Raw genomic sequence first — 8,039 nt, forward strand, 5'->3', positions numbered from 1 at the left:
ACCGAGACATGAGTAAGTTTTCTAAATAAGGAATATGAAAATAGCTTGTGAAATAGGTTGAGTCATCGGAGAAAATCAAAAGAAGTTCTGACACCAGGGCCTCTGTTGTAAAGTCCTACTTTATTTCACCATTGTGTTATAAACTACGGGGTCACTTCAATCTGTTTATTTCAGCTTCAAAATTCAAAGTACTCTGACATCGAAGTAAGGCTTGCCAAATGGGTTCATTTTTCTATTAGTGTTGCATCCCTATGCATCCTGCATGTGAACGCTTGCAGGGAATGTAAAGGTTTCCAAGAGAAATGGCTTCTGTGGTTATAGCTGAAATGGTCAGCACTTCTTCCAGCTTTGTCTAGTTATTAAAGAGGATTTATGGCTCCTAGATATCCCTTTCACGTAGTAGCCTACCCCATCCATGGAAGTCACTGGCTGTTATTCGTAGCTCCTGGGAATCCCAGCAGGACCTGTTGTGCTTTCTGTGCAAAACCAGAAAGCCAGTAACTCAAGACCAGGAGTGACCACGGTAGTTAGAAAGGGAGAAAGAGGCACAAAGCCCCAAAGGGACAGCATTGCCCTAGGACTCTTTTATTTCTGTCAGGGATTTTTTTGCCTATTCCATAATAGGACCCATGCTAGGGAGACCACTGGTGGAAAGCACCTCTAGGAGAAAAGGGTGCACGGGATCCATGGGACCCATGGGACATGCTGTATATGAGCAGAAGTGGGAAGCCCCTGTAGTGTAAATCCTAGGGCTACATGGCACAGGGGTCCCTGCCCCAGCCCAGGCTCGCTGCGATCACACCTGGGATTTCAGAACAGGCAGCACATAAAGGTGTCTGATCTGCTGGGACTGTTAGACACTCAGAAATGACAGGAAAACTGATAAAGGCCTCAAATCCCTTTGGCGTAACCATTTTTCCAGACTTGGTTTTACTGAGCTACTCCTGTTAGTAAAGTTACTCACATAAGTAAGTGTTCATCGAACAAGCCTTAAGACTCCCAAGGGAAGCAATAATGTAGTTTTTCATGGGCTCTTTTGTGTGTGTGTGTGTGTGAATAGTGGTTTATTCCTGTCACACAGATACTCCATTTCTGAGATTCCTTTGTAAAGCAGACGGCATTTGATAGTGAGTCATCTCTTGTTATTAAATTGCCCATACATTGCAAGCTGCCTCCAGGCCCTGATCCAAAGCCTATTGCCTTCAGTGGGGAGGATGCTCCTGAACGCAACGGGCTTTGGACCAGGCCCTGGGTGAATCTTTATGTTAAATCTTTATTTTAAGGAACGGATTGTTCTAATTGGAACTAAACTTAATGCTGCATCAAAATGGAATATGAGGTCTGCAGGACTGAAACTGGAACAACGGGTGTATCCTCTCTGCTCTAATGCCTCCAATCATGTTAAGCCAAGTTAACTGGAAAATCAATTGACACGAATTCCAGCATGACCATTAACTGCCATCCGGCTGGGGCCTGAGAGGCTGGCCAAGATGAAGCAGATTTCTAACAGGGATAGAGCAGAACTGTGTGTGTTCGTCTCCTAGAGATGCTTTCAACTCATGGTCTCCCCAGCAATGCCCACGGTTGCCCCAAGTAATTACTGAGGCTAAACGAGAGCCGGTGGGGTCAGGCAGTCTGGGATCGATTGTGGGCTCTGCCCTTGGCACTCCAGGGGAAGCGATGCATCTGCTCTGTGCACTCCTGCTGGCACAGCCGCATTTCTCAAAAGCATAAAGGAAATGAGTGAGACCTGGACTGACCGAGCTGACCAGACAGACCCCTTGAGTATACAGAAAAGGATTGTAGCAGCAAAACCATGTTTTCCGCAGCACAGCTCATTTCTCCTGCAGAGGATGTTTCTGCTCTGTTCGTACAAAGCGGAGCTTTGCTGATGTGGCTTTGCTCACGCAAGAAGCATTTTGCTGCTAGAGTGGACCTGAATTTCTCTCTAAATGTTTCTCACAGACTCATCCATATGTCTCTGCATCCTGCCTTGCATCAGGGATAATGATATCGATCTCATTCTGAGAAAGGCATAAAGCTTTCTTCATATGTTTGCAAGGCACATTAGACCCACGGACAAAGGCTACCCTGAGCACAAAATCTCGTTACCATGATGTATTTATTGTACTGTGCTTGTGAGGCCATATGTTCCATATTACAAGACAGAGGTTGTTCTTCCCCTCCCACCCCCCTCCCAGGATATAACATTTTACTTGGTTAAAAACAAAAGCAATCAGGCAGCACTTTCAGACAACCACCGCGGGGTCGAGCAGCCACTCTGCCAGGAGGCAGGCGATGGGAGTCCTGGGTGGGTGGCAAGAAATCTGCGTGCTACCAAGAGCTAAAGCATTGACATGGTTCACTTTACTAAACCCAGCTGTGAAGAGCAGCTGTTTTTCTGGCAGTCAGCGTGACATACGCAGGCGGATATGCTCGAGAGAATTGATCAGGGGCCACCAGTGGGAAGAAGGGAGAAGGAGAGGGTATGTTGTTCCCTGTGCTACTAAGTGCTAAAGTGGCTCCTGGCAGTTCTGATTACCGAACCCAGCTGCGAGGAGCTTTTCTGGACTTCAACGGGACATCTGACGGGGATACACCTCAGCCGTGTGCATGGGGAGGAAGGGGGAAGCACAAGGCTTCTGCGTAACCAGCTACTCCTCTGCTTGATGCTCTGGTTTGTGGGATCCTGGGGGAAGGTCATCAGGACAAGTGGAGGATGTCTGCAGGCGTCAGGAGAGGCAGGCGGCCAAGAGGACTCAGACAGTGTTCCCATCCCAGTTTCTCGGTGTGTCTTACCATTTCCTTCTCTTCAGGCCCCCTCCAGGAGGGAGCTGAGGACGCCACGGGAGGCAGCGGGTGCAGGGAGACAGGGCAAAGGGAGATCATGTAGAATAAACGGCAACATGCTTTGCTGGAGGGCTGGAAAAAATAAAAAAGATGCCCATTATCTGGACAGAACTGTGAAAAGCTTCACCGGTGAAGCCTGCCAGCTTGGGTATGATAGGAGAAGGATGTCCTGCTGCCCCTTGGCTCAGCCTGGGAAGAGCCTGAGAAATGCTGAGCGCTAATGCTGAGCAGGAGGGAGGTCCAAGATAATCCCTGGGGTAGTGGTTTTAGTTTCCATGATAAAGCTGGAAGTTATCTTTGCTGTCCTTTGATCTTCAAAGGACAGGAGGAAATTTCACACACAGGGGAGGCCACCCGGTGTCAGGTGAAGTTGCTGCAGCTTGTGAAAGTCGGCCAGATGCCATAAGGCCAGCAACTCACCTGCCTTAGTGTGAAAATGCCTTGCAGACAGGAGTCTGCCTTTTCCTGGGGCTGGTTTTGGTGCCCTGGTTAGAAAATCACATTTGTTTATGGATCCGGAGGCTGCAGAGGGATGGCTGAAAGAGGGAGCAAAACCCAATTCTGACGTAATTCAACAGTTTGGATGGGTATTACTTTGTTGGATGGATGTGGTCAGCCAAAATAATGATTTTTGTCCTAATGTAATTACAAAATTACCACAGCTGCCTCCTTCCAGGGTGCTAATGAGGAGCAGAGGCAGAAGGAAGGGGATTTTTTGGTGTCTCAGGATGCTCTGTGGAAGTGAGATGTCCAGTCTGGCATCTCTGACAACATAATTTTCTCTGAACCAGCCACAAAGACTGAAAAAGCTACCCCAAAATGAAGTGTCACAGCTCGCAGACCAACGCAAGCGAGCTCTGCCCCTTGCCCTGCAGCCTGTGACCACACATGCTGAGCACAGACATTCAGCCACTTCTCCGCATCCACCCGCCTGTTCCCCCGGGGAGTCTCTGTGGCCCTCGGTTAGTCTGTGTCCTGGCACTGCTGGGAACGGGTTGCAAAATATCCCTTTGGTCAATGATATCATCCAACCAGCAACACCTCCGGGGCTGGGACAGGCACCACCGCTTCCCCTCGGTCCCTCACCCACTCTTTCATGACAGCAAATAATCAGCCTTTCTGCGGACGCAGCTTCAGAGCAAGCAGCCATTCCTGCAGATGGGATGCATATATTTATGTCTGCGTGGCTCTCTTACTGCCAAGATCGTTTTTACTGCTCACTTGAACACGAGGAGATTCTTTGGAAGTAAAATTGGCCATTGTTAATTCACCTCCTGATCTCCGAGGCTCAGGCTGCTGTCTCAGCTGGCGATCTTTCACCTGGCGTTTGGGATTAGGCAGGTCTTCAGGCATCACCCTTGCTTATGATTTATTTTGATGAGAACCAGTTGATCCTGTCCTCCCAGGGCTGTCCCCGAGCCCTGTCGGTGGACGGGCAGGTGTGTCCCGTCCCTGTCCCTCCTCCCAGGGAATGTCATGCAGCCCCCCAAAAGCAGCCACCCCCCTGCCCTGATGCCCGTGAACTGGTGTGAACCCAGCCCCGCTCCGGGGCAGCCCCCGCTGAAGCCAAAGAGGTGCTGTGGGCTACTACCCTCACTGCTGGGGCAGACGCCAAATGCAATGGCTCTGCAGGGTCCAGTATCCCTGATATGCTTCTGCTTCACACCTGACCTACCTGAAAACAGATCTGGGGGTGCCCTCCACCATGGGTGACCCCATAAACAGCCCACGGCAGGGCTCTTCCCTTGTCTGGGGATTAAAAAAAAAGAAAAAAACACAGAGCAATGGTTTCTTTCACAAAATTTCCAAAGAGCTTTGTTGCATCAGAGCAAAGAAAAACAGAGATGGTTTCCACCCTTTGGCAGGACGCAGCCCCTCTCACCCCACGCCGCCTGCCGGCAGAGGTCCCGGCACGGCACCCGCCTGTGTAACTCGTTTTGTGTGTGTGTGCGATGGCTTGCTTTATAAAATTAGCGAACCAAGGAAAATTAACTCAACCACAACCACATTTTATTCACAGAGAGGGTCACCTGAAAGACGATGAGCAGAACCACTGCTTTCTCTTAATAAACCTGTAGCAGGTTCATTCATAATAAAATGCATCTTTTTTAAAAGGGACCTTTTTCTATTGTTCATTTTATGCTTTTGTTTTACCCTGCCCTCTCTTCTTGACAAGCACATTAGCTTTCTTAGAAAATTGTTGGATTAATGGGTTTATGGATGAATACTTAACAGTCAACAATAATTATTTACATCTACACATTCAAAGGATCGCAAAAATCAAGTGAAACTTTTTTTTAAAAAAAAGAAACCGCCTGACTGTTTTGAGTTGTTTAAAGTTAATAGAAACAGAGTTGGAAAAGAAAACGCAAAAAAAAGATTCCAGTACTTTTCAGGGTTGGTGGAGCACCCACCGTGAGGAAAATAACGGGAGAGCTTGGCAGGTCCCCTGGGGCCTGGCAGGATGGCTGCCCTTCCACCCCCAGTGGCTTATAAAACTCACGGCAGCCGCCTGGTGGAGAAGAGCTAATGATCTGCTGGCGGTACCCACTAATGACCTGATACCATTACCCACTGCCTGGCTGCCACCCGGGGCTGAGCAGCTACCGCTCTGCTCTCCTCCTCTGGGAAGGAGCTTGGGCCAGCAGCACCGCATCACTCCCGAGTCACGGGAACAAGCGCTGTGGTCACCACTGATTGCACTTTGTGTATAGGTAGACAAGATGCCTTATGGCATATCACTGCAGGGAGCAGGGGTGTCCGCTGCCTGCTGCAACATCGGCACCAGAGACCAAAAAGAGCAAGAAAAGGGTCTGCGGCTGGTGGAAACTGGTGCCCACCATTGCAACGCAGCTACCACTGACTAACGCCCTGCAGCCAGCACCTGAACCTGTAATTACACCCATTCCTTATCAAACAGAGCTTTTTAAGGGTCTTGCAGGCTCGGGGCTTCCTCTTCTAAGTTTTTTGACAGGCAGTTGCTCACTAGCAAAGATAGAGGCATTTCTGCAGGTTTTGGTGAGGGGTCAGTGTCCTGCATTGTCAGGCACAGGTGCGACCATGGGGCTTGAGAGCAAAAGCGCTCTGTAACTTTGCCCAAGAGAAAAAATTTTCTTGGAAAGGAAACCTATGTGTGGCTGGCTTGTGAGTTTTTCAGAGTAAGTGCCTCTTGTTCCTTGAAAGCCTGGTGGGTTGAGTGCACTGAGACCGATGTGCACGCCCAGGGCTGTGGAGAAAGGGCTGGTTTCTCTCTCTTCACCTGCTAGAAGCTCTGCTGCATTCAAAGGCGAGAAAGATGCTCAATAGCCTCGCTGCTGTAGGATCTGTGCTTGAGCTGGGTGGTTTCGGAGGAGAGATATTCTCGGCTGGCTCACAGTTACCTTGCTTGACCTTGGGCAAGATACTTTCTCACTGCCTTTGTGTCGCAAGCTGAAATCAGAATATCAGACTATCTGGTTGTGTCTTCAGAGTGCCATTAAACACCCGTTTCTTCTAACCAAAGCCCAGGTCCCCGGTTTGCTCCTGAGATTCTGCTGCGACACCAACTTGAAGAAGTGTCCCCAGCAGAGCTCTGCCTGCCCTGCCACTTGCTACCGACTTCAAGTGATGAAGCACAAGTGATTGATGTGATGAGCCTATTGATTTCTACAGTAATTTAAAAAATGGCAGTAAATACCTCAGTGATTACAGCCATTCATTAATGAAAGCAGTCTATACGCATGTTGTTTCACAACTGAAAGTGGTAATAGAAGAGGTTAATAATACACTTAAAACACTTCTTTTCCCCACAGTACGTTTAACGTGTTTTTTCTAAGAAAAAATTTTACTATCTGAGAAGGAAAAAAAACAAAAACAAAACTACAGACTTGAAATCACATCTATATCTTCTCACTAAGCTTGATGAAAGAAGTGCCTGAGGTATTTTTAAGCCGGTGAAGCCTAGATGAATTAAAGCAGTGTTCCCACTTTCTCTTTTCCAATGCTACTGTTTAATTCTAGCGTATTTATAGAAAAACACTGCTTATAAAGCAGGGCCATAGAAAATAAGCTCTGCAGCACCTACTGAAGTGGGGTGAACTCCACGCGTAGCAAGCACTGATTATATGCTTGCAGGTTCTGAATAACACATGCTGTTTTACTAGATGCCAGCTCTTTGCACTCCTACAGCCACGGCAGCTTGACAGAATAAAAATGACACGCATCGCCCTGGGTTGGGTGCATATTTTCAGCATGGACTACAAAACCAAAAGAATAACCAAAAAAACATAACACCTACCCCACCCCAACCCTCCACTCCCTCCAATACAAATCTCTAAAAGCTATGTGACAAAACCTGTATGCAGGGGCCTATGAATATATTTGAAACACTCTTTGAACCAGACAATCATTTGCCACTTCATCCTTAATGAATACACTTTGTATTTTTGCAAGCACATCACACTAGTGGGAGTGTTTGTTGTTGAAATATCACTGAGATATGATTTTATTCCTATGAATAAATATAACCAGGTGTCTGTGCACATCTGTACATACACATAAGTCATCTCCAAAGGGCAGGAGTATGGCTGTATATCCAAAGTCCTCAAGAGGGAATGAACACCTGAGGATAAAAAAGATCCCAGGACCTTATTTGTGCCTGTTCATAATACAGAGGGTGATGCACTTCTTGGTACACTGCAACAACAGCAAGCTGCCTGGGGCACCAGACATGGACCAACAGGTTGTGGGATCTTCGCTCTTAGAGCTTTGACTCAAGCCAGGGTTTTCAAGAGGACTTGGTGCATCCAGGCACAATAATGTCAGTGCAGTCAAGAGAAAAGGCAAAATTTTCCTCAGGTCATCGTCACCCTGGTGACTCTGAACCCCCTCTTTAAAGGAGGAAGATTAAATCCTTGCTCTGTGAGTCTATGATTAAGTGAAAATAAGTTTTTGAACCACAAAAACATGAGTCAAAGCATCCTGTACCTCTAAAAGCAGAAGACAAAGAGGAATGAACTTTAAAACCTGACAATTCAAAAATGTTTCCGTGCCTGCTACTGCCCTGAGAAACAGCGATGGGTAACACAGGGTGGTCCTTCTACCCTTAGTCTTCAGCAGGAGGAGAAGGCTGTTGTGAGGAGATATCCCAGCTGCTTGTGACAAAACCTCTGCTGACGTGTTTCAGCAGAGGTCAGACTGTGCTGCCTGCT

The sequence above is a fragment of the Larus michahellis genome, chromosome 6 (assembly GCF_964199755.1).
Source record: "Larus michahellis chromosome 6, bLarMic1.1, whole genome shotgun sequence".
In the NCBI taxonomy this organism is placed as follows: domain Eukaryota; kingdom Metazoa; phylum Chordata; class Aves; order Charadriiformes; family Laridae; genus Larus; species Larus michahellis.